At 47.0% G+C, this 27,317-nt stretch overlaps 1 protein-coding gene across 1 annotated transcript in view; it reads right to left on the bottom strand.

The window, feature by feature from the left end:
- BACH2 (BTB domain and CNC homolog 2) overlaps positions 1-6,178 on the bottom strand; it is a 373,812-nt gene extending 367,634 nt beyond the window's left edge. The window contains exon 1 of the mRNA XM_065911689.1: positions 6,055-6,178. The gene's annotated coding sequence lies outside the window, so the exon portion shown is untranslated. The remainder of the gene's footprint in view (positions 1-6,054) is intronic.
- Positions 6,179-27,317: the final 21,139 nt, after the last annotated feature.

Genomic DNA, 27,317 nt, shown 5'->3' with positions numbered 1-27,317 from the left:
ATAATACCTTTCCCTCTCAGAGTCTGCAATAAGTCATCTGTGGCTATCTGATAAATGTCACCCCTCCTACTAGATGGGGTGCTTCATGAGGTCAGGGCTGGAATGGGGCTTGCTCCCCAAAAGCATCATGTTCACCTAGCACTACATCTGCCATGTAAGGGATACTCAATATCTGTTTAGTGAATGAATGAGCCACTTGCCTCTAAAGTATGCCATTTCTGGACACCTGGTCCATTTTATGCCATCCATGAGCTCCCAATAATTAGGAGAATACAGGATGGGAAGAATATAAAACCTGCCTATAATCTGTAGATCCTGGGAGACTAAGCAAACTCGCTGAGCGGCACCTTGACTTTGGTTTTCTACGGATAAGAACAGGAATAACCACACTGGGATCTCCCAGTTTTAAACTCCAAAGTCTAAGCCTTTTAACAGGGTAGACACACGCAGCCTGAGGCAACTCCTGAAGCATCCACAGAAAGTGGCAAGAGAGAGACAAAAGGACGGAATAAGACTGGAATTTTGACAATGGACTTGGAAATGCAGAATGCTTCCCTCTGCACTAAGCTGGAGTTTGTCCACATGCCAGCTGCTGGCTCAGGAATAAATGAAGATAATCACGAGAAGTATGGGAAAGCTGGAAATAGGAGGATGGCAGCGCTTGGGGAAAAGGAAGCTGAAAGCCGACTCAAGCAGGAGAGAGAACCAGTAACCAGGCAGCCACTGGCAGGGCATCACTGCCGTGTCCTCCACCAGGAGTGGAACAAAGAGGTTAGGGAGGCAAACGACACATCTCAGCACCAAAGGCCAATTTATAATCAGGCTGAGGAACAAAAGAGAAGTTAACCCGGGTAATGTGCTGGAGAAGCCGTGATTATGAGGTCACTGGGGAAGACTGAGAGACATTTTGGCTGTAATTCCAATGACGAGGATGAAGAAGTACGTGAAATGTTTTCAGATTGGGAAGATTTATTATTTTGGAAAAAAGTAGCTCAAGGAAAAACAAAAGCAACATTCCTGCTTGATTTTTGAAGGACTGCCACTAGTAGGGTTCAATTTCCATATTCTTTAGAAAAGAAATGGTCCTTGAAAAGGACACACTGGTGCTTCTGAGACTTCCAGCTTCAGGGAAGCTGAGGAGCAAGCTGATGGTCAGAGTAAGTTTCAGTCTTCAGGAAACTGACATTTGAAATTAACAAGAATAAAAGGTGGGGGGAGTAAAAGCCTTAAATTGACAAAGAAACTACTTTTCTATTAAATATCATCACAGACCAAAAAATAAAAAAAGATGAGTAATAATTCTGGGCAATCTGAGTTTACAAAATGTTTAATTCATAGCAGGTTTCAGTTTGGACTTGAACAATGTGTAAATATTTACATGAAATTTAAAAATGGGATACGAATAGGTGATAGGCTGTCATCGGCAATCCAGGAGCGATTTTCTATCATTCCAAAGGCCTTGGCGCTGCTTTCCCTAACACGGCTTCAGCTCTGCCGAAAGCTTCTTTTCTTCTCCAGAGTAATGCCAGTTTTTGCAGCCAGCCCTGACTTCTGAACTGCTTGGGCCTCTGATAGGGCCCTATGTCACCGGAACCTTCCTGACAGGCAGATGCGGGGCTTGCTGTGTGAACCACGGATTCTGACAGATTATGTTGCATCTTACATTGTTCCCTATTCCTCGTACTCCAGGGTAGAGACGGGGTTCTCTGTATGCTATGACTCCCAACGCCAAGCCCAGTCATTGACTCTGGGCTAGACTGTGTGTACAGGACAGGGAAATGACCTTTAGACAGTCAGGGTTAGGGTTAGGGTTAGACACACACTGCCTTCTGACGGAACCCTTCCAACGAGAACCTTCCTCTTCTGTACAATGGGCACAATGCCTGCTTTTCAGGGTTGCCTTGAGGAGTCGAGGAAGGAAATGAGGAGTCAATGTTCAGGGAAAGAGTCAGCACTGTTTCTGGCACATGGTGAACATTCAATAAACCACAGCTCTTGTTTTAGTGGGTGCTGGCAAATGTCAAATTCTCCTGGAGGAGTCCTTAGGCATTAAACAGCCACGTTACCCGATCTGGTCAATAACAATTAAATAGAGGGCAGGTGACCCAAAGAAATAGATTATTTACCTGCAGAGGATTATATGGTGCCCTCGGTATTAATTATATGGCCTTTCACATTGTATTCTCTGTTAAAAAGAAAGCTATCAATCCCTGAGTGGGACTCAGTGTTGATTTCAGTTGATTCCGTTTGGGGTTTTTTGCTTTTTTCAATTTTCCTGACCACAGTTAACCATTCACTTGGTGTAGACTCAAAAATCATCTACGATGTGTCAGCCTTTCGGAAACAGCCAAAGACAGAAATGTCAACAGTAAGACATTCTAGCTCACTCAGTAGTGGGCAGCCAGACAGCCTACAGGCCAGCTCCAGCACTTGCAATGTTTCCGCCCAGTGTTATTAAAAAAAGTGTGAGCAAATATTTAGAAAGTAGGGGATTCCACATCAAAACCCTGATACCCAGCTTCCCTCAGAAAAATCAGACAGTGGGGCGACACAAAGCCACTATTCCCAGCGCTTCCCGCCTGATGGCAAGGAGCTGTGATGGTGCTGCGGGGGCCTGCCACTCCACGCCATGCCCCCTCCTCGATGGTGAGCAAGGAAGATGAAGGGCCCCAAGTTCCCGAACTATTAAGGATCTCAAGAAGAACAAGAGCAGAAGATGAAACCACGTGTGAGGTCCTTCTGAGAGGGGAGGGGGCCTGGGCAACGGTGCAGGTCACGTGCCCACCAAGCCGGTCCTGCTCCCCACCCCTCCGTCAGACAGGAGGGTGTTTATGTATCTGAGTTAAGCCAACATTTTCAAGAAGCCAGACACTGCACCCCCTGAAATCTGAGGTAGACAAAAACTAGGGCAGTGAAGCCCAGCCCCGCTGAGCTAGAGAGCCACTAGGATCTCTCTCCTCCCTTGTTAAGGCTGGATCCATCCCAGAGACACTAAGCAGGACTTAATCCAAGTAAAATTAAACTGCTCGCAACAATACAGATTAGCCTGAGCCCTTTTGTCGGCGTCCCGGGAGCCTCGATCACAAATTCTGAGGAACAGTTCACAAGCACTAATGAGGAGGTCCTGTTGCCTGTGCAGGCAGTGGGCTCAGAAGTGAAGAGCTGGCCTAGGAGAGATGCGAACCTCACCATCTGTCTCTCTGCGACTCACTTTGATCACCAAATGAATTGCAACAAATTGAAGAGCACATGGCTAGAGTTAATTGTCTCATCTGTAATCTGACCCTACTTTTAGGCAGTTATTATTACCCTCTATCAGGTGGGAACATTTCCCACCATGGCTGCAAAGTGCATTTTCCTGATGAACTGTAATGGATCATTAAATTCCATATGAGAATAACAATACTTTGCACTTCTGCAGTGCCTTTCATCCAGGGATGTCAGAGTACTTTACAAATAATTAAGCCCCTCACACTGCAGCCAGAGGTGAGTGACTGAAAGGGACTGGCCTAAACACACTGAGTCAAAGGCATAATTCAAAAGAAAGAAAATGAATGGCTTTCTCTCACGCGCTAGAAACGCTGAAAAGTTACAGGGGTGGGGGGGACGGGGGTCCCTGACTCCCTCCCTGTCTTTCTGCCTTACTCTTCTCCTTTATTGCAGATCTTCACATGCAACATACTAAGAACGGATAGGTAACTAACAGATGCTCATATAATTTAGCGCTGAGCTCACAGACACATATATGAGGAGAACGCTCTTCCATGTAATCCTGGCATATACAGCATGAACTGACATTTCAATCCACCTGCAGAACTGACAGATACCAGAATTAACACATTTATGATTACCAAATGGCAAACATAAAACCTTCCAAAATCCAAAATGAAAATATTACTCGTCACAAATAGAGTACATTCTAACAAAACTTCTTTATTCCATGGTTGTGTTTTCCATATGTGGGACGCTCATCTGAATGATATTCAAGGTTCAGGAACAGCAAATAGGATGGAAGTAGGCAATCATCACATACTTTTTTTTTTAAAAGCAGAACACTAGAAGGGAAAAACATTTCAGCCACTCAAAAGTTTTGTGGTGAAATTATAAACTCCTGAAAAACTGCATTTATAATGGAAATGCTGACAGACCTTTCAAGGGAGCAGTTATTTAGCCATCACTGTTATTTAGCCATCTCTCTTACAGACTGAAGGCTAATTCTAACAAGATGTCATTTTGACTCACATTTATTATTACCTGTAAGAATGAAAACCGCCCTTTACTCACAAGCTGTGAGCTTCAGGAGCAGCAGGGTGGGGCAATCTCACATGGTAAGCCAGACGCCGCTGCCTTACCAAAGCAGCCCCTCCGCCAACCGAGGGGTAGCCTTTCCCTCACATCTTCTTTCATGTCAGCCAGAGCCTTCGCAGCTCAACATGCCTTTCCTACATGTTACATTTTAATGATCTGAGAAAACCGTTATCAGAGTTAACATCTCTAATTTTACTCTAAACAGACAAAAGCAAAATATCTCATTAGGCATCATCTCCGCCAAGGTTCCCACTAGGCAGGAAAGGATTTTTATCTAAAGTAATTACCCATTTTAGTTAAATACACTCAACAGATGAAATTTACACCCGGAGTGAGAGACCGCAGCACTAGACCGCGAAGGTGAAAGCCGAGGAAGGCTGCGTCCCGCCGCTCCCCCGCCAGGCGGCCGAGAGAGCGCAGCTCCGCCCGGGGCTGGGCGGCCTCGTCCCTCCTGTTTCCAGGGGTCACGGGTCGTCGAGACGACGGTGACCAGACCGGCTAATTGCGAAGCGCTCCTTCTCCGGCCACAGACAAAACCCGCTGACGGCGGTGCGGGAACTTCCCAAGTTATCAAACTCGCTGCATGCGAGACGGTGCTGCAGATACCTCGCGCGCCCGCGACCCTGGAAGCCTGGGGCGCGCGGTCCTTTCACGCGCACACACCCGGCCCTGCCCGCTTCCTCCCACGGCCCCGAGTTCTTGCAAATCCCCGGCCAAACCGAGGTCGCCTAGGTGCTCACTCGGGTCCCCTCTCGCGGGCAGCCAGGGTAGTCCAAGGAGCGCCAACCGCCTCCCTCTCCATGGGGGCTCGGGTCCTGAGCACTCAGCGGTGAGAGCAGAGAAACTGCGAGACCCCACAGGGCGCCTCTGCGAGGCGCGGCGGGGAGGTGTCCCCTGGATAAACTCCTCTCCTAGGTGGAGCCCAAAGGGGGGTGCAGGCTGAAGTGCAGGCAGGGAGAAGAAGGTGTGTGTGTTGCACTTTGATTTCATGCAGAATCGTGGAAGAGGAAGGTGCAAGATTTTCCTGTCTGAAGGCACGAGCCCCTCGGTTCGAGCTCCCCGGGACTCATGCCAATGACCCGGTCCTTGGCTAGTAGCGATCGTACCCAGCGCGCAGCCCGAGGTCTGCGCTGAGAGTCCCTGGGCTGCCTCTTCCCGGGACCCTAAACTTGGGCTTTGATACCCCGCCTGTCGCTGTAGTCTCAGCTACCCGGCGGCGGCTGACAGCCGAGCGCAAAGCTTCGCGGAGCAGCCCCGGGCGCCGACGCCGCGAGCTGGGAGGAGGCCGCCCGGCCTGGCACCGCGATCGCGGGCCGGGGGCCCGAGCGCAGGGCCGTGGGTCTGACAGCTGCTCCGGTCGCGCGGACGCGCGCCTCCCTCCAGCCCGCCCTCCCCACGCCTGACTTATTACCCTCTGCTCCTCCTCCCCCTGCCGTTCCAAAACACCCGTCGACGCGAGCAAAATACAATGCCGCCTCGCCCGCCGTAAACAGCCGGGCGAGAGAGCGCACGGCCGGAGCCGTGCGTCCGCCCGCTCCGCTCCCACCCCCTTCCCGTTCCTAGAAAATGCCATCAAGGCGGGCAGGGCGCTCGGCTGGCGGCTGCGTGCGCGCCCGGCAGCCGCGGCTCCTTCCCGCGCCGCTTCCGCACGCCTCCCCGCCAGCCGGGCGAGCCCGCTCCCCCGCGCCCCCTCCCCGGCCAACTCGCCCGGCCGCGGGGCCCGGGACCCGCGGGCCACGGACTCACCTCGCCGGAGAACTTTGCGTTCCTCTCCGTCTGCTCCTGCCCGCGTCCTCCCGGCCCGCAGCCCCCTCCCGGCGGTCGGCGGATCGGGGCGGGGTGGGGGTCACCGAAAGCCCGCGGAGAGGGGGCGCATCACATGGCAGCGCGCCCCAGCCCCCCGAGAGTGGCGGGAAGGGGGAGGGGAGGCCGGGGCGAAGGCGAGAGCCCGGCGGCCGCGGAGGGGCAGGCGGGCGGCGAGGGCGGCGGCGGGCGCTGGCTTCAGCGCTGCTGCGACCGCAGCCGGCGTGCACGGTGGCCGCGGCCGCTGCTGGCGAGGCGGCGGCTGCTCGGCGCTGTCTGCTCCGCGCCGCGCGGCTCGCGCTCTCCCCGGAACGCCCACACTCTCAATCGCTACATTGTTGACATTCGGCGCTGACGTCACCCGCTCCCCATTCACAATAACTTTACGGGAGCCGGGCAGCGCACCTCCCCGGCCGCTGGGGCGCCGTACGCCCGGCGACTAGCGTAAGCCGCTCCGCGAATGGCGCTCGGGGCTGGGGCGGAGGGGCACGGGGCGGGCGCGCGCTCGGCCTGCTCGCGGGAGGGGGCGCGCCTCACGCCGCCGCCGCCGCCGCCGCTCTCCCCGCTTTGTGCGGCCGCGCGGCCTGCAGGGCCCCCTGCTCCTGGCCCTCCTGGCCGCCTGGCTGGGTCCGGCCTGGCCGGCGACTCGCCCAGGGGCCTCGAAAGGCCGGGACTGGGGGCGAGAGGGGAGGTTGGAGAGGTGATGGCTGGTGTGGCACGTGCGGAGCGGGCAGAGCCGGGGCGCCCGACCCTGGAAGGGGAGTGGGACCTCGAGACCTGGGATTCCGGGCTTGCTGGCGGTTTCCCAAGAAGGGGCAGGAAAAGATGCGCCGCTCAAAGCTGACCGGTCCCCCTGTTGGGAGCAGACGGGGTGAGAAAGAGTAGCTTCTGACCTAAGGTTGACACTGAGTTTGCAATCCTTTCCAGGAGGGCCTCCGCCTGTCCCACCGAGGTGGCCCCTGAGTCCGCACGCCAGGGTTGGAAAGGGGCGCGTGCGATGGCGAAGCTCACCCAGGAGCCTGCCTCGCGGCTGCCTCCCCAGTCCTGCTGGGGTCCAGCCCCCTGCCCGCCGCCCACTCCAGAGGCCGCCAGGGTGTTGCTGCTGCGCCTGAAGGCCAGCGCGCGGCCGCCCTGTCGGAAGAAAGCTTGATGGTGGTTAGGGTTTTACAGAAAGTAATTAGGACTTCGACTGAAGGAACATTTGCAATTAAAGGGGGTTGTGTTAGTACAGTGCTGGTGCCTGCAACTTTACGCCTGCCAGGGCCAAGAAATTCTGCCACGTTTCCCCGAGCACCTATAACTTGGCCCCCTTGTGTACAGGCGGTATTCTGTATTATTGCATGCGGTGCTGGTTTTTAATGAAGATTATAAAACTTTGGCTCGCTCTACTGAGAGAAGGACCATAAATCGCCCCTGTAAAATGGGCGCTGGCATATGCTGAGGAAGCAGCGAAGCGCTGCCCTGGGAGTCTTGTGATATCAGCCAAAGTGTTGCTCTGAACCACCTTCGTTTGAGGGCAGAGTTTTCAAAGGCCCCATTTTGAACGTCTGCGTGGAAAGCTAAGCAATGGCTGCGAGGAAGCGGAAGGGGCCAAGGTAATTTTTCTAGCAGCATTGCAGAGCCTCCTGGAATAGGTTGAGACCCACACTGGGTATTTTCCTCTGCTAGCATCTCCAGTTTTCTGATGAGCAGCGGTCCCAGGGGTAGGAGCAGTCTTCAGTCCCCTGGTTCGAGGAATCTGGTGCCCCTTTTGACAAAGCATCCTGGCTTCTCAGAGGTCCCTGCCCGGCCTCACCGTCAGGACAGAATTTTGATGATCTGCCTCGGCGGGGCCATTTCTTATAGTCTCCTGAAGCGTGTTGTTTCTGCATTCCTCATTCTTGAAAGCATGTGAGTGTCAATGTGATAACTTTGCTTTTTAGTAGCATCAAGCAGTGTTTTCTCCCTAGTGCCAGGCTTGAGAAGATCGCTAGGAGGGTGGAGTAGATTCATTTGTTTTGAAAACAAACTGTGTCCGCCCAGCTGTGAATGGAGCTGGGTGCCTCACCGTGGATTGCGGTGAGACGGTGGGGGTTGGCGTCGGTTGTGGTGAGAGGGTGGGGTTGGGGCGGGTGGCTGATGGAAGCCAATCTTGCCAGCTTGTGTCTGGTCCAGGATGGATATGGATACAAGAAAGGCTATTAGGTCATTCCCTACTTGCCAAAGACTCAGAAGGGGAAGTTTCTTAGTTTGAAATTCTCAAGTATGGGATGGAACAACAATTAGAGGTGCAACTATGATAGGTTGTTTCATTTAGTCATTCAGGGAGGTGGAATTAGAAGGAATTGACCTCTGAGTTAAGTCCGGGACTGCACATCAGGGGCTTCTGTGGCAGCAGGTAAGACAAAAATCTCTGCCCTGGAGGAGCTGGAAGTCTGATAGGCAGTTAGTTATTTCATTTTCAAAGTCAGAAGTGGGTAATTTGAATTAAAGCCTGTAAAGCATATTCAGAATCACATAAAATTAAGATGGTAAATCAAGAACCGGACACTCTTTACCAGAACTGCTCTAGAGGTCAGGCTGCAGACGGCCTCAGCATCATTGTCATGAGCATTTGTCGGCCATCCCCTGGGCTTGAAATGCTGCTCAGAGCACTAAGGCTTTTACAATGTGAAACAGATGCAGGTCCTTTCCTCTGTATATTCACGACGGTAACTTGAGTAGAAGTCAATTTATTTCCCATGCCTGCAACTTTCAACCTTTCCTGATACACTTTTCTTCTTACCTAATTAGATGTGTGTGCTGATCCAGAATAGGGGCTTCATCTGTGGTATGTTTTTAAAGGCAGACTATGATTTCCAGAGACAATAATTTGTACCATAGTACTGAAGTCAGTAAACTTTGTCCCCAGAAATCCCCTTGATTTTATAAAATAAAATAAGAAAGACCAAAATATGCAGGAAACAAAAAGAGCAAAGGAAGATAGAAGAAAGAAGTGAGCGGTTCTCTAGTCTTTGATTTTCTCCTTCTCCAGCACCCTCTTAAAGGATCTGAGGATGTGGAGAAGATATAATCATTTTGCTTAGGCAGAATTTGAAATGTTGTACCTTGAACAAGACATCGCAGGGCAAAGTTAAAGTCAGATGAGACAGAATGGGGTATGGTGTCTAGAGGGAGACAGTCAAAGACAAAGGGAGGCGAAACACTGGAGGAAATGGCTGTTAAGAAAGTTCTGAGTTCTACTCACTGGGCAAAGTCCTCAGCATTATGCCTGAGATTTATTATTTCAAAGCCAGATGTTTTGAAGTATATATAAACCATAGAATCTCAGCCCAGTACTGCACAAGTAACACCTGGAAGAACTGGTGAGATTTGAATAGTTTTGAGTGGTGTTTTGTTCAATAATTGTTCAGCCACCTCTTTGTGGCAGGCACTGTTCTACGAGCTGACGGGCAGAATTCATTCTAGTGATGAGACTGGGGTGGGGGAGAGAGACAATGAACCAAATATATATTTATATATAAAAAACACACTACTTGACCATATGTGTGTGTGTGTGTGTGTGTGTGTGTACAGTCTGAGACATAAATGAGCAGAGAACAGAGCTATCTCGGGGGAGAGCTTTTCACACGTGGAGACGAACAGGTGCAAAGGTCTGAGGCAGGGTGGACGGGGCCAGCAGGGCCACAGTGCCTGATGGAGAAGGGCAGGAAGGGGAGAAGCAGGAGACCATGCCAGAGAGCTAGCCAGGCTTTTAGTTTAGGTGGCATTTAGTTTAGGGCATTTACAGGAGTTTCTGCAGAGAAGGGACCCTGTCTGGCCTTGGCTCCTAAAAAATCATTTTGTTTGGCAAGTGGAGGAGACAACAAGAGTGAGAACACGGAGAGCATTTAGGAGGCTATCGAGATGGGCTAAGAGGGGGGTGATGGTGATTTGGACTGCAATAATAGCTGCAAATGGAATCTAGATATATGTTCAAAGTAAACCAGACGGGACTTACTGATGATTCGGCTGTGGGATGTGAGAGAAATAAGGAGTCAAAGGAAATTCTAGACTTTGGCCTAAATAGTAGATTAGCAGAAATTCCGTTTTGTGAGATGGGGAAGGCTACAGGAGGAACAGTAATGGGGGAGGGAGGAGTTCAAATGTTTGCATTTGCAGAAAGTAAGTAAATGTCAGGCTTCCCTGGTGGCTCAGTTGGTAAAGAATCCGCCTGCAATGCAGGAGACCTGGGTTTGATCCCTGAATCCAGAAGATCTGCTGGAAAAGAAATGGCAGCCCACTCCAGAATTCTTAGCTGGGAAATCCCATGGACAGAGGAGCCTGGCAGGCTACAGTCCATGGGGTTGCAAGAGTCTGACATGACTTAGCTGCTAAACCATCAACCAGCCAACCAACCACCAAACTTCAGACACCTGTTGACGTCTAAGTGAAAACATTGAGTAAACAATTAAACATGGGAGATTGAGGCTTCAGAAGAGATGTCTAGACTAGAGTTGGAAATCTGTGTTATCAACACAGAAAGTCGGAAAGTGGGTGGAGAAGAGAAGAGGTCTGAGGATAAGCCCCGGAGCAGGGCAGCCTTCAGAGGCCAGAAGAGGAGTAAAAGGAAGATCTGGCCAAGGTGGCTGGGAAACAGCGATGGTGCGAGTCGGGGAGAGGGCAGCGGAGCATCCTGGAAACCAAGTGAAAGTGGGTGTTTCGAGAAGCAGGGGCCAGTCAGTGGTGCCAGTGCTTTGATGCGACTTATTGAGGAGAACGTACCATCGACTCTTTTCTAAATTGAATATTTATTTGTTTTCTGTTTATTTCAGCTGCGCCACAGGGTATATGTGATCTTAGTTCCCCAGCCAGGAATGGAACCGTCGCTCCCTGCTGCAGAAGCTCAGTGGTTTAACCGCTGGACCCCACCCAGGAAGTCCCCCCCACTGACTTTCAATGATCTGAAGAGCGCTGGTGTCTTTGGCAGCAGGGAGTGGCTGAAGCGAGTCTCGGAGAGACGGGGAGGTGAGAAGGTAGAGGCAGTGGATGTGAACCACTCTCTAGAGGAGCTTTGCTGTGAAAGGCAAGATGGAGACATGGGTAGAGGATGATGGGAGAAATTAGACCTTGTTGGTAAGAAGAGTCCGGTCAAGAGGGGAAACTGCTGAAGTCAAGAGAGAGTGGACAACTTCTAGAGTGAAGTTCTCGAGTCAGGTTGGGTCAGTTCATCCCCCAGCAAGAGCAAGAAGGCGGCTCAGGCAGGGATGCTCAGGGAGGCTGGCCTGGGGTGGTAGGAGATGCCGGGGGTCCTTGTCTGGGTGATTCTGTTTTCTTAGGAGACTCAGAAGTGAGGTCTCAGCTGATGGTGGAGAAGGGAAGGGTGTAGGAGTTGGAGGAGAGGGGAAAAGTGGACCAGTGCATCGCGATGTGCAGGACTCCTGAGCAGCTCAGATGGGGCTTGAGGGTCACTACTAGAGTCTTTATGGACAGGGCATCGCCAAGAAGACTTGTTTCTCATCATACAAACTCTCATACAAGTTTTGAAAAATAATCAGTGTATTCCAAACTAGAGAGTGTTGTAATTTTTCAGAGTAACTAGGACCATGCAGAAATTTTACTGCTAGCTATTGTTAAATTTAGCTGGCAGCCTTTTTGCTTTTTAACTACTTTTATTTATATAAACTTTATATAAATTTATATAAAAATAAACTTTTATTTATCACATCTTTACCTCCCCCAAAGTTCACCTCAGTTCCTAAGAAGGACTGGAAATAGTCCTTAGGAGGAAAACATGGTCTTACATCATTATCTATGGTAGCATAGCCCAAGATCTTGTATTACAATGAAGAATTGATGCCACTATTATCTAAAAATTTAAGTGAAATAAACTAATTCTTCTTCAGGCACAGTTGAATATCTGTTGTCCTGATGAGAGGTGAAAAATTAGAAAACGCTAGATCTACCCTTAAGACACTTAAATTTAGGTAGAAAGTCAAAGCTAACAAATGAAACAGTGGACAAATGTAGTGATTTTATATTTAATTAATTTTATTAATTATTTCATGCATTACTTATATTAAGGTTTAAAATTATTTACATAGATATGATATTTATTAGAATTTATACTATTGAAAAATTAAAAATATACAAAGAGATTTTTTGTATGATGGCAAAAAAAAGGAAAATCTAAATGCCTATAGCAGAGGATTGGTTGAATTAGTGGTGGCTTATATATAAAAGTGAATATCACAGATTCATAAAAGATGATGTTGAAAAAGTATGTATATTGGTATTTTAGTGCTTTATTGGTATATTTTCTTTAAAAAAACTGCAGAACAGTATGATCCCCAAAGTGGAAAAACTGCCTAAGTGAACATAGAAAAAAAGTGTGGAAAGATATACAGCCAGTGTTAAAGGAGAGCTTATGAGTGGTTTTTCTTTTTGCTTAACTGTTTTTTTTTTTTCTCTCTAATATAAATGTATTACTTCTGCAATAAAGAAAGCCAATAAAAGTTATAAAATTCAAGATGTGTGTAATTAAATTCTAATAAGAACTGAAGTGAAGTAGGTGTTAAGAGGGGAAAAAAATTTTTTTATGAGGGTTGAAACAGCCAGGAAGGTTTTCACTGAGAAGATGGAATTTGAGTTGAACATCAAGGCTGGGAGGGATTCGGAGGACGAAAAGTGGCTAGACACTGAACACCCAAGTATCCCCAGAGGCTGTATTCGGTCTGACCAAACCATCCACGCGTTGGAGTCTTAGGAAGGAGTTAAGACATTACGACATCAGAAGGTTACGGGAGACACTGCCCGCTGTGACGGCCAGCAAGGAGCCCTCGGGTGCTGAAGCGAGGGAGGGCCGTTGTCGTGGTGACAGGTTCTTGAGAAACGGGTTTCTCCTTCCGTTCCCCTCTCACTGGCCAAAACCTTGTATCTGTTAGAAAACAATCACTTACCTGCCTGCCTTCACTTCTCTCATACATTCCCTGATGCCTTGATTCTGAAGGACAAGGAGATTCTGGTCAAACATAGAGGTTGGAAGGTCATCCTCAGCAGGGAAATTGGGGTAGTGAAAGTTCAAGAGTTGTACAATGTTAAAAGTAACAGCCAGCAGCACAATATAAGACTAGAGAGGTGGACGTGGAGCAAAAGCATGAAGATTTAATTTTATCCATAGGGCACAATGCCTCTTCAACTTTCCAGGGACATGCTTGTAAAACGGCAGAGACAGGATGCGAAGAACTAGGAATCCTGGAACATGGCCCCAGATGCTCTTCTCCAGGCGTGGTGTGTCTGTGAGATCTCCTGTTATATGTTAAAGAATTCAACTAAACTTCTGTTGCCTCTATGATGAACAGGAGTTGATTTTACTGTAAATTCTTACTTAAATAATTTGGTGCCTATTAGGACTAAATTTTTTTCTCCCACACTCAAAATCTTTGATTAAAATCAGTGCACTGTAGGAAAATGCCCTGAGTTTATCTGTGTCTTCAAAGTTGCTCAGAGATACAGGAAAGCCTGGCTGGGTGGCTTTCAACGACCAGTTGCCAGCTGTCAAAGGGGCATAATCAGTTTTGGTTTTAGACAAGAACACAGCATCGGCAGCGTGAAGGGGCCAGAGGAGCTGGAGACAGTAGCAGAGATCCAGGAACAAGATGACAGGAGCCCAAACCAACACATGGAGTGGGACTGACACAAGAGGAAAGGTCTACCGAAAGACATTCAGAGAAATTCAAGATGTAAGGATCATCTGCAGGAGGCAACGGGGAGCGGGAGGAGCAACCCGAGGGAAGAACTGATCCTGGGGAGTGGGAGGAGGCAAAAGGCACTCTGTAAGCAGTGACGTGAAGAGGAACGAGGGCTGGAACTGGACCAGCAGTGTTGAGGATGGGTGTGGGCAGGAATGGAGCTAACTGGAGGGGAGATGGTCCAGAGACGGGCACATCAACAATAGCAAGGAGGACTTTTCAAGGAGGGGTCTGGGAACAGCATCCCACAAAAAAGAAAATGGAGGGACAGCAGGGAGGGTCTAGACCCACTTCATGGGGAGGGGGAGAATGAATGGGAGATGTGGGTCCCTGGGGGGCTGAGAAAGACATGGAGATAGGACCTACGTGGCAGAAGAGAGTGGAGATGAAAGGATGGAGCAGATAAAGGCAGATGCACGAGATATGAAGGAGGAAATACAGCGTGAATCCAGAACTCTGGGTGGGCAGGAGGAACCAATGGATGGACGGAGAAAGACAGACACTTGTGCTCATTTTGAGCGTTAAACATAATCTGGGGGACAGATGGGCGGTCATCAGGTATCTAGTCAGAAAAGTGGAACCTGAAAATGAACTGGATTATCATCAAAGAAAGGACAATGATAAAATTTTGAGACTTGCAGGATAAGTAAGAAAATTGGAGTTGAGAGCTGGGATTTTTTTCCCCACAGGAAGAGGGTGATGAGTTCAAAGCTCAAATAAGCAAAATAATAGTATTGGTAATAATCATGACAATGATAATAATAATATTGCTTTCCTTTCCCCTTTTTAAAATAAGTAACTCTAGCAATGTTCTCTTGTTCCCCTCAGAGCTTGTTGCCATGGCTAGCTTTTTTTTTAAATGAATAAGTAAATTTTCAATGTTTGTCTCTTCCTTTGCCCACCTGGTAAAGATGTTTTTGGTCAATAAATGGATTATTTTCACCAATCATTACATATTTGCTTAAGAAACTTGAAGAAGTCTGGTTGTAGACAGAAGTAATCTGACAGTTTTCTAATGACTACGAAAAGAAAGCCTGGATGCTTTTATTCTGATACCAATGTATTAATACTCTACATTTCCCGCCCCCCTCAATCCAGCTTCAGAGTTTTTGAAGGGCACAGAGCTGAGTTCACTAATCCTATAGCAGTTTTCCCCAAGGGATCTAATAGGCTGTACTTAGCGCTTTCAGTCTGCTTTTAAAAAACAAGCTTGTTTATGTGATACGATTGCACAAGGGCGCCCAACCTGAACGCGGGTGCCAGCCACGCGCGGGGCAGCGCAGCTGTGCCCAGGCGCGGGGCGGGCGTGGACCACGAGCTCGGGGCCTGCTCTCCCGCGTCTTCCCGAGGCGGTCCCTGCAGACGCCTCCCTGCACAACACACCCAGGCCAGCGCCCCGCTGCACTTCGTGGGTGGGTGTGTGAGCAAACCTGGCGGCTCTGCCGGACTTGCACGGGGCGTCGGGTGATCTCGCAGCTGGAGGGAAAGGCCGAGTCCCTGTGTATGTTCCACTCTCACTTCGGCACCTTCTGGATTTATGGCTTTGCCCGGATTTGCCGGCGTCGTCAGCCAGACCCTGTGGTTAGGTTTCCTCCGTCCTTCGTTTTTCTGAGGCTGGAAGGGGCGGTGTGAAGGTGGGTCTGGGATATGTCTCAGAATCGTGCTGGGCGGTGATCCAGAAAAGGGACCAGATTCCCAGGTCTGAGGACAGGTTCGCGTGAACCCAAGCAGATGCTGAATCCGAGTGCTTGTGTATTAATGTCTGTGAGTTCGTGAGTTCGTTTCAGGATAGCCTACCTCGCTCTGAAAAGAACAACAGGAAACACCACGAATTTTTCTCCCAAACTTTCCTTTTTCCAATTCAGCGATCGACAGCGTTGCTATTCCTCTCTAATCTCACCTGTTACCTACAGCCTCACCTGTGGGCTCCTTTCAATCATAAAGAATGTCTTTGAAAAATATCTTACTTAGAAATAATTACAAACTTTTGGAAAAGGTGCAAGATTAATACATACAACCTCCGTATCACCTCCAGCTCAGATATCCCGATTCTTAATATTTTGACACGTTTGTGTGTTCTCTCCCTTTCTCCCCCTTTCTATCTATAGGTATCTGCATACACACTTATTATTATTATTCTTTTTCTGAATATTTGAAAGCAAGTTTCAGCATCATGGACTTCCCTTGTGGCTCAGCTGGTAAAGAATCCGCCTGCAATGTGGGAGACCTGGGTTGGGAAGATCCCCGGCAGGAGCGAACGGCTCCCCACTCCGGTATTCTGGCCTGGAGAATTCCATGGAGTGTACAGCCCACAGGGTCACAAAGAGTCAGACACGACAGAGTGACTTTCACTTCACTTCAGCATCATGCCCATCAACCCTCAATGTGTGAGAGAATATTTCCGAAAGACAGTGCCTCTGTCCTGCATCAGTACAACGCAGCATCCAGACCAGGAAGTCCGCATTGCTGCAACCCTGACAGCCAATCCAGAGTCGGCTTTCCCCGACTCTCCCAGCAGCATCTTTCTCCTTTCTGGTCCAAGATCCAGCGCAGGATCACGGTTTCATGTAGCTGTCACATCGCTTTGGTCTCCTTCCCTCTGGACCAGCTCTCTGTTGATGTCTCCTTGCCTCTGCCCCAACTGTCCCCAGGGGAAGGGCCAGGAAGGGGGCCGGAAGCCTGGCAATACTCCTTTGGACTGTTACTTGATTCAGAGTGTTGGTACAACATATACTGAGCCGTTCATTCAAGGTTTTGCGACCTTTGTTCGTAGGCTACGTCTCAGTTTAAAAAGAAAAAGGTAGAAATCACCAGGTGGAAAGAAGTGTTAGTACTTAAAGGATGATTAATAAACCCTCCCAAATGAATGAAGCACCCTCACCTCACAAGGCCTTCGCAATGCTTCCTCATCACCTCTTTCCTGCCCCAGCAAACTCCTACTCACCCAGCTCTGCGCTTAGTGAGACCTCTCACCCACCGTTCCTCCCAGGTCAGGGTGGCCTTATGTGGACCTTGAACCCAAATCCTTTGCAGCATTCTTTATACATACGTTCCACTCCTCTTTTTAAACGCATTTTTTAAAATTTGTGGTAAAATGCATAAAACATTTGGAGAAGGCAATGGCAACCCACTCCAGTACTCTTGCCTGGAAAATCCCATGGATGGGGGAGCCTGGTGGGCTACTGTCTATGGGATCGCACAGACCTGGACATGACTGAGCGACTTTCATTTTTCACTTTCCTGCATTGGAGGAGGAAATGGCAGCCCACTCCAGTGTTCTTGCCTGGAGGATCCCAGGGACGGGGGAGCCTGGTGGGCTGCCGTCTATGGGGTCTCGCGGAGTCGGACACGACTGAAGCGACTTAGCAGCAGCAGCAGCATCTCACATAAAACTTACCGTCCTAACTATTCTGAAGTCTACTGTTCAGTGACGTTAAGTACACTCCCATTTCTGTGCAGCCATCACCACCATCCTTCTGCAGAACTCCTTTCATCTTGCTAAAGGAAAACTCTCGAGACTTCCTTGGTGATACAGCAGTTAAGACTTCAGCTTCCGATGCAGGGGGTACAGGCTCCATCCCTGGCTGGGGAGCTGAGATCCCGCATGCCTCACGGCCAAGAAACCAAACCATGAAACAGAAGCAATACTGTAATAAATTCAGTGAAGGCTTTAAAACCAGTCCACGTCAAAACAATCTTTTAAAAAATGAAAACTCTTTCAGTTCAGTTCAGTCGCTCGGTCATGTTTGACTCTTTGCAACCCCATGAATCGCAGCACGCCAGGCCTCCCTGTCCATCACCAACTCTCAGAGTCTACCCAAACCCATGTCCATCGAGTGGGTGATGCCATCCAGCCATCTCATCTCTGTCGTCCCCTTCTCCTCCTGCCCCCAATCCCTCCCAGCATCAGGGTCTTTTCCAATGAGTCAGCTCTTCACATGAGGTGGCCAAAGTAATGGCGTTTCAGCTTCAGCATCAGTCCTTCCAGTGATACCCGTCATCAACTCCCATTTCTTCCCTTCCTCAGCCCTTGGCAGTCACTCTTCTTCTTGTTTTCTCTATGAATCTGGCTACATTAGGTGCCAGTTTTTCCACGCCCTCGCCAGCGCTTGTTGTTCTTGTCTCTGTGATGTGACAGCCGCCGCCCTGAGGAGCGTGAGGCGCGTCTCACTGTGGTTGGTTCTCGTCTCCCTCATGATCAGCGACCTTGAGACTTCATGGCTTGTTGGCCATTTGTGTGTCTTCTTCGGGGAAATGTCTGTTCGAGTTCTTTGCCGCTTTTTTGATCACGTTATTTGTTTTCTTGTTGAGTTGTGGGAGTTCTTTGTATAGTCTTGGTATTTATTCCTTATCAGATATAAAATTGCAAATATTCCCTCTTGTTCTATAGGTTGCTTTTTCACTCTTTTGATTGTGTCTCTTGATGCACAGAAGGTTTTAATTATCCATGGAGTCCAGTTTATAAACTTTCATTTGTGTTCCTTGTGCTTCTGACACCATATCCAAAAAATGATTGCCAAATTCAATGTCAAGGAGCCTTCCTCTATGTTTTCTGCTAAGAGTTTTATAGTTTTAGCCCTTGTGTTTAGATCTTTAATCCATTTTGAATTAATTTTTCTATATAGTGTAAGGTAAGGATTCAACATCATTCTTCTGCATGCAGATATCCAGTTTTCCCAACATTATTTGTTTAAAAGACTATCTTTTCCCCATTGAATAATATTGGTACCCTTGTCAAAAATCATTTGAACATGTATACAAGGGTTTATTTCTGTTCTATTTTATTCCATTAGTCTCTATGTCTGTCTTTATGAAATATACAACATTGCTTTGATGACTATAAGTTTGTAGTAAGTTTTGAAATCAGGAAATGTGAGACCTCCAACTTCATTCTTCTTTTACAAGATTGTTTTGGCTCTTCAAGATCTTTTGCAATTCTATACAAATTTTGGAATGGATATTTCTATTTGGGGGGGGGGGGCTATGGAAAATTTCAGTATGGATTGCATTACATCTGTAAGTCACTTTGGAAAGTATTGACATCTTGACAGTTTTATATCTTCCAGTCCATGAACACAGGTTGGTTTTCCATTTATTTGTGTCTTTTAAAATTTCTTTCAGCAACATTTTGTAGTCTTCAGGTGTATGAGTCTTTGCCTTCTTGGTTAAGTTATCCTTAAATACTTTATTCTTTTGATGATATGGTAAATGGAATTGTTTTCTTAATTTCCTTTTTGAGTTGTTCATTTTCTTCTTTTCCAAGTGGAATGATTTACTCAATTTTAATCTCTTTCTCTGGGCAATAATCTTCAGGAGTGTAGAAACAGTGTCTAGTTTCACTCACAACTCCACTCCAAGTTCTCTGTGTAGCAATAGTCACTGGATACATGCTCAATAAATACTAGTTAAACTTTTCTAATAATGTCAGGCTAGCTTAGTAGACTCATTGTCTGTTCTTATATGTGGATGAAGATTATGCTTAACCGTTTATCTTGACTATCTTTTCAGGCCTCTACCCTGAAAAAAAAAAAAAACAACCAAGATTTACTTAATGCTTACTATATGCTAAGCATCTTTGTGTTGCTTTATTTTTTGCAACAAGCCAGTCAGGTGGGCATAGAGTCAGAATACACTTTGTTGAAAGTTTGAATTTTGGAGCCAGACTTCTCAAATTTGAATCTGGTTCTCCTTGCAAGCCGTGTGACCTTGGACAAGTTACTTCATCTCTCTGTGCCTCAGATTTCTATAATATGGGATTCTTAAAATGTATAACCCTTGATTTGTCTTAAAGGATTAATTAAGGTATATTAGTTGCTCAGCACATAGTAAGTGCTTTGTAAATCTTAGCAATCATTATCTCAATGTGGCAATTGTGGGAGCTGAGATTTAAAGGGGAAAAGCTGCCCATGATCACCCTGAAGCAATCTAGAATCCCTAAACACTTAAGCTCTACACCAAAGTGCCTCCCATGTACATCATTCTGCCTTATATTCCAGACCAGGCAGTGAGGAAACTCACAAACCCCTCACTGATGAAATGTTTGAAGAGCTTGTGAGAAATGGAAGCTCCCAGGATGCCAGATCAGAGTGTGCAAGCATATGGTCCTTTCGTTTTCCAAAATTCACTTGGAATTTCTGGGGAGACTCAGGCTGTCCCGAGGAGAAATCTGATTCCAAAGACTAGAAGTCTTCACTCAGCAGACCACGCTCTGTCTGTAGATCTCCAGTGCAGACCAGCCGGACAGCCAGCAGGGCTCAGGTGGACCCATCGCAGGGTGGGGAGGGTCGGGGCCCCTCCGGCTTTATCCCAGGCTGGAAGAGGCTGCAGTCTGGCTCATCCTCCCTGTGTGTGCAGACTCGGCTGTCAGCCCAGGCACATCACCCTCATCTTCGCCTCTGTTTCCAGTGATTCCAGAGCCCTGGAGAAATGGAAGTGATCTTATCCTTCAGAAAGACCAGGACACTAGTCCCAGACCTCCAAGGTCAGGGGAAGCAATGACCTTTGCAATAGTCACATTCATGGCAAGCTCACTAGTATCAGCGGCTAATATTTGTTGAGCACCCATTGTTTCTAGTGCTTTACCTGCAATAGCTTATTTCTCCCTTAGGTGACCGGCACTTCCTAGTTTTCCCAGGACCTTCCCAGTGTTTGCATTGGGAGTCCAGCATCCTAGGGAAGGCCTTCAGTCCTGAGCAAGCCAGGAAAGCTGATCCCTCGGTTTTATCTTCACAACCACCTTGGGTGGTAGGAATCTTGGCACAGAGGGGTGGAATGCTTTCCTTAAGAGACACCCCCATCAAGTAACTGAGGCAGGATTTGAACTCATGAAGTCTGGCTTCAGAGACTGTTCTTCTGACTAATCCGCAATGCAGCCCAAACCAGTAAAAGCAGCCTCTGCCAGTAAATGCTTGGGTTTGGTCCAGATACCAAATAGATGGCAAATAGTACTGGCAGCTCAAGGAGACATAGTAAATTGTGCAATATGAAATTTCCCAAAATTAAAAACGGAAACTCGCATTTTATTGCTGACAAAATGCCAAAGATTGCTTTCTAGACTCCCTGGCTCTCAGATTGGGTTTATTCTGCTTTTGGTTGTGCCTTTTATTTTGGTGAGAGTGAGCATGGGGACCAGATCTGTTATTGTCCCCTGTTGGGGGTGGGTGGTGGGTGGTGGGAAGGGGGAAGTCACTTGAAGGCAGGGTGGGGAGCAAGGTGAGGTTTTGGTTCTCTGTGACTGGCCTTCATCTCCTCCGCTTCCTCCATCATCTTTGTGGAGCGTCACCCACTTAGTTGTCACCTTGTTCCTAGTCTTCTTTTGCCAGGTGGCAAAACCTCAGCTCTGCTCCTCCTTAAGGTGTGTGTAGGGAGGTGGCTCGTTTACCTTATGTATTAGTCAAGATTCTCCAGAGAAACAGAACTAACAGGATGGATAGATGATAGATTTATTATAGGAATTGACTCACGTGGCTGTAGGAGCAGAGAAGTCCCACAATCTGCCATCTGCAAGCTGGAAAACCAGGAAAGCCAGTGGGATTATCGACTTAGAGTCTAAAGACCCGAATTGCCCTGGTGGTGCTAGTGGTAAAGAACTTGCTTACCAATGCAGGAGATGCAAGAGATGCAGGTCTAGCCCTGGGTCGGGAAGATACCCTAGAGAAGGGCATGGCAACGCACTCCAGTATTCTTGCCTGGGAAATCCTATGGACAGAGGAACCTGGCGGGCTATATTCTATGGGGTCACAAAGAGTTGGACACGACTGAAGTGACTTCATATGCACACACACTAAAGACCCAAGAATCAAGAGATCTGACGCCCAAGGGCAGGAGAAGATGGATGTCCCAGCTCCTGGAGAGAGACAAATTTTGCCCCTCCTCTGCCTTTTCTTCTATTCAGACCCTAAGTGGATTGGATGGTGTCCACCCACATTGGGGAGGATGAGCTTCTTTACTCGGTTTACTGATTCAGATGTTCACCTCTTACAGACACACCCAGAAATCACGTTTTACCAGCTACCTGGGCATCCCTGAGCCCAATAAAGTTGACACATAAAATCAGCCATCACAGCTTCTGAGGCTCTGCCCTCTGCTGTGCTGGCTGCTAGTTTAACCCTCACTGGGGTTTCCCACCAGCGTAGCCCACGCTGCCCCATGGCAATGCGGACAAGCCCTGCCCTCCGATATACCAGGGCTTCTGCTTACACACACTTATGCTTCTGTGCTGGGGAAGTGTCTTCTCCTTCCAGCCTCCTCTGGTCCAGGAGATCTGGGGATGGATGGTTGCCAAGGCAAATGATAGTGATCTTGGGTTGTATTATACATCCTCCCACTGCCTGGTAAGGGTTGGAGGAAGGAGGGGAGGCTGGGACAGACAGCTTCAAGCTTTCAGGTAGAGTTCTAAGACTGTACCCAAACCACAACTCTCTCCTGATACCCAAGCTCTCATAGCATCATCCAGCCGACCCTTCCAGCCCAATGGGTGTCTTCATTGTTTAGGGGGTTTGGTTTTGTTTTCCTTTCCTCTCTGGGTTCTGAGGTTGCTCCCTGTGATGCAGCCTCTGTTGTTCTCCTGTCTCCTCCGCTGGCTCATCAAATGGGCATGTGCAACCTCGGGACGATTGGGCAACGCAGCTGAATGCAGAGGCTGCTGGGGAGGTGAGGCCTGCCGTCACATCCATGCCTTGCCGAGTCTCAGCATGTGGCCCCGCCAAGACACTCCTTTATACCCACCATGTTTGTTCCTTGAAAATTTCAGGAGCAAGTGTTGCCTTTTTAAGGCTCTGACTCTTCTTTTTTAAATATATCTGAAAGCTGACCAGTTAATTAATTTGCCTGCGCCATGTGGCATGTGGGTTCTTAGTTCCCTGACCAATGATGCAACTCTCACTCCCTGTAGTGGAAGCAGGGAGTCTTAACCCCTGAACCACCAGGGCGGTCCCCTTCCAGATTGTTTTTTTTTTAACATCTTTCTTATTTCAACATTGTGAGAGAAGAAATCTGATCAGTGTAGTTGATGGCCAGACGTCAGATGGCCAGAATGGCTGCCTTGGGTGGGTTAGAAGCCCACGTCTGATCCCATCAACAATTACCAAGTGGGAAAGGGCTGACGCCCTTGTGACCAAAGAACAAGGTCATCCACGTCTTCCCCTTCAGCAGCCGTGTGTATAGGTCGTTCTCTCTTGAGGGGGACTGTTGGGGTATAAGCTGTAATCAATACCTCGAACACATTCACATGTGGAAAATGAGCTGTCTTCTGAACTAACTCGTGGCCTCCCCCGCCCCCAGTATTCCAGCTTCCAGCCTTGCCTTCTGCTTGTTTTTGTTTTCTTCTCGGGGGCGTGGAGGGGCTTCCCAGGCGGCTCAGTGGCAAAGGGTCTGGCTGCCAAGAAGGACACTCGTTCCATCCCTGGGTCGGGAGGATCCCACGGAAGGGAAAATGGCAACCCACTCCGGCATTCTTGCTTGGGAAATCCCATGGACAGAGGAGCCTGGTGGGGTCACAGGAGAGTCAGACGCAACTTGGCAACTCAACAGCAGCCGCAGCCACGGCGGGGCGTGAACGTAGCGGAGAGGGGAGGGGAGGCATCTTGGCGGCCACACCTTGTGTGGTCATCTGAGCCTGTGCTTTCGTTGCTTAGGTGATGTGAGTACAGATTTAAGAGCCATCAGATTTCACACAGATCAGTAATGACTCACAGCTTCAGAAGAATGACGATGTGTCCTTTTAGGCTGTCTTTCATAAGACTCTGCCCTTAAAACATTAAATCTCATCAACAGTATCTCCAACAGGTTAGTAGGAAAAAATGGGTCTGTAGAGCAGTCAATAAATAAACACATTTATTTAAATGACCGAGTCGCCTCTATTTGAATGTTGCCTCCTGCTTCCATAATAGTAGCAGAAGTTTTTCACAGATGCTTTTCAACAGGCAACCCCGCTAGGTCTCTGCTAGCAGTGTAAACCCTTGCCTAATATGCCTGAATTTGATGTCTGCTCATTGCTTATCAGAAATTCCTCAGTTGCAGCCTGTCACTGATGACACTATTTGCAAGGGGAACAGTGGGCACTTTTGGAAGATCCAGTAATGCCGCTGGGCCACTAGAGTCACATTTAGTATTCCACAACAGTAACTGTCGTGGCCTATGAAAAAGATGTAACAGCATCCTTTGTTCACCTAAAGAGGATGGTACAGAGAAAAATCTGGCCCCAATATATAATCAAATGCAATAAAAATTGCTGCAATCTATTATTAGTTTATTTTAAACCATGAGTAGCTCAAAGCAGTTGTTATTTTTTAGCTGAAATAGACACATACTGTTTATTCCATTAAAAAAAATCTCAGATAATTCAAACCTTACTCATTCAAAGTTTTGTGAGTGATGTTTGTACATGTGTCCATGTCACATGACACTCCTGGTTTTTAATTTCTTTTCTCTTGATATATTCAGAGCTTGTAGTTTTATTTTCCACAGTTCAGTTCACACAAATTTTGAGGGCACAACAATTGTAGAAGATAAAGCTTGCTTGTGTTTTTCTCATGTCGTCGATAGTAAACTGGAGTCACAAAATCTTACAGAGAATGACAAAGAATAGAAGAGTCAAGGTTTAGCAACTGGAGATCTGTTAGCTTCAAATCTTCGCTCAAATCAGTGATTAATTCCATTTCCCCATAATTTCCTCTTGAAATATAAACTCAATTCCTGCCTCTGTTTTCCAGTACCTGCAGTGAACTTGAGTATGAAGAGCTGGGTGATGTTTTCTATAGCACTCTGGGTAGGAGATTTCCAGATGCAGGTTACTTTGCTCCTTAGACCCGTCCTCAGCCAACATCAATGTTTGTGTGGAGCTGCCTGTGTTGAGACTATTTATTTTTTTAATTTTTAAAAAAAATTATAGTGGATTTTAAATGTTGTGTGAGTTTCAGATGTACAGCAAAGTGATTCAGTTATATATATTCCAGTTCTTTTTCATTGTAGGTTATTACCAGATACTGCGTAGCGTTCCCCATGCTAGGCAGTAGGATCTCGTGTATTTTATCTGTAGTATCTGTTAATCCCACACTCCCAATTTATTCCTTGCCCTCTCCGTTCCCCCTTGGTTACTGTAAGCATGTCTGAAAGTCTGTTTCTGTCTTGTATTAAGTTCATTGTTTTTTTAGATTCCACATATAAGTGATATCACAAGATACTTGTCTTTGTCTGACTTACTTCACTCTGCATGACTGTCTCTAGGGCCGCCCATGTTACTGCAAATGGCATTATTTCATTCTTTTTTCTTTATGGCTGAGAGGCTATTTTTGATAACACATTTGTGTTTTGTCCAGTGAGCAACCAGGCAGAGAGACTGCTGGGACAGTTAACTTATTTAGCGTAATTACAAGATGTGAATAACAAGTTCTTTTTTTAAATAAAAAAGGAAATGAAATTAAAAACAAGATGTCAATTTAATCTGGGAGACTTGAAACGACAAGCTTGCCCCTTGTCGATTTCGTTCCAGTTCACCAAGTCTCAACAATCACAACAGCAGAGCGAAGGAGGAGAGGGTGTCCCTCAACCCCTATTAACCCTCTTGGCGTTTGTGAGTTTAATCTGGGCTCCAGTATTATTTTAAAGGGGTTTTATGTTCAGATTCCTGCTTATATTGAGAAAGATTTTTGTAGATATAGCTCTATTTGATGTTAACCAAACAGCATATGATTGCCGTAAGGGGGAAAAAAAACCCCACTTGAATCCTTAGGTATTTAGATAAGTGTACACAAGTAAATTTGAGGTCTAGAACTAAGCCCTGTCTAAACACAACTTCATGAGATTTTGATTTGGGCAGAGAAATCATAGCTGCTGCTTGCTCAGAACATTTTTACGTTAAGACAGCCTTACCAGCTTAATTGTTCTTTCCACCTTCTCTGTCCTCTTTGGTGCACCAGGACAAGGGTGGTAAACCCGACTCAGGCAACTGTTGTGAAGGAAATTGAAAGCCATGTAAATCCAAGGTTTATATTAACTGCTAAGAGCTTACACACCAATCATCCGTGCCTACCTAGAAGCCTGCAGGCTGCGCACCATACTCAAAAGCTAACAGGGAAAAACAACAAGTCACGTTCTTGCATCACATAGAAATCACATATTGGTCCTGAAAGTGTTTTTAGTGCTCCATGGAAAAAAGAAAATTCAATTTTGTCTTTCAACAAATTAAGTAATTCTAAATAGAAACATTTTTTTTTCCCTTAAAATTTTCACATCTTGGGACAGAAACAATCATAATTACTATAATTTGAGGCAGACACTGGACGAGTTCTTCATGTGTGTGCTTTTCTTAGTCTTCATAACAACCCCACATGGTTGTTTTTATTATCTCCCTTTTACAAACAAATAAACGAGGGCACAGGTGAGTAGGGAGTGGCCAGTTCAGTTTTCAAATCCTGTGTTTTGTAATTTCAATCTACTTCTCTTAGGAATGGTATTCCAGGGGCAAGACATTTTTACCTTCATGACCCTGATCTGTATCTTGATTTATTAGTCTTCTTTAAATGAGAGAGACTAATAAAAATGATCAGTTATGACATTTGACTTTATCCTAAAAAAGGCTGTATTAGACAGCATGCCATCCTGTTGACATTGGGTTACCATTTACCTTGACTTGGGTCTTCTTTCTTACCTCCTGTGGCCTCATTTGAACTCACAGAAGCTCATTCTGTTCTGTTATCTTTTCCCTCCCTCGCTGAGTTTTCTAATGTACCATCTTCAACAAAAGTTATAGCAGGCTCACATCCATGAAAAGTTGTATGCACATTGAGATATAAATCTAATGAATTTTTAGGTAAACTTTTAACTAAAATATAACTTACTTATGGTAAAGGGCACCAACTTATGCATTTACAGCTCCATGAAATTTCAGAGTTAACCACCCATACATATAACCAGCACCCAGATCAAGAAATAAATTATAACCAAACTAGTGATATTTTAAACACTGAAGGGGTTACTCTTGTTTCAAAGTGCACGTAAATAACCTTTTTGTGAAGGTAAGGGTGCACTTGAAATGTGTTTCATTATGCTCCACTGTGTTTTATGCACTGATTTTCAGACCTTACGTTTTCTTAAACCCACGATGCATTAAAGAGGAGCCATGGCCAGGCGCCAACATCAGAATCCACAAAGCACATCTTCACGCAAATAAAAAGAGAAGACATCCAACAGAAATGTAAGCAAAGCAAGCAGATGTCATTTCACAGAAGAGGCAGGAGACGACCCGTGGGCTTAAAAAAAAGCCGACCGACTTTACAGTAATGATATAAAGACAAACAGAAGCAGCAATGAAACACTTTCCCCCATGCAGTGTTTGGCAGATACTTTAAAACTTTGATATCATCAGGCATGGGCAGTGATGTGCAGCCATGGGGTCATTCAGCTACCCCTGATGGTTATGTAATTCGGTAAAAACACTTGAGAATAGGCAAAACAAATTTTCAGTAAACAGAACTTATGTTGAACAATAATAAGCAA

This window comes from Muntiacus reevesi, chromosome 19, assembly GCF_963930625.1.
Source record: "Muntiacus reevesi chromosome 19, mMunRee1.1, whole genome shotgun sequence".
Lineage (NCBI taxonomy): Eukaryota > Metazoa > Chordata > Mammalia > Artiodactyla > Cervidae > Muntiacus > Muntiacus reevesi.
The sequence above is the reverse complement of the archived record's forward strand: the minus strand, read 5'-3'. Positions and strand labels throughout refer to the sequence as shown.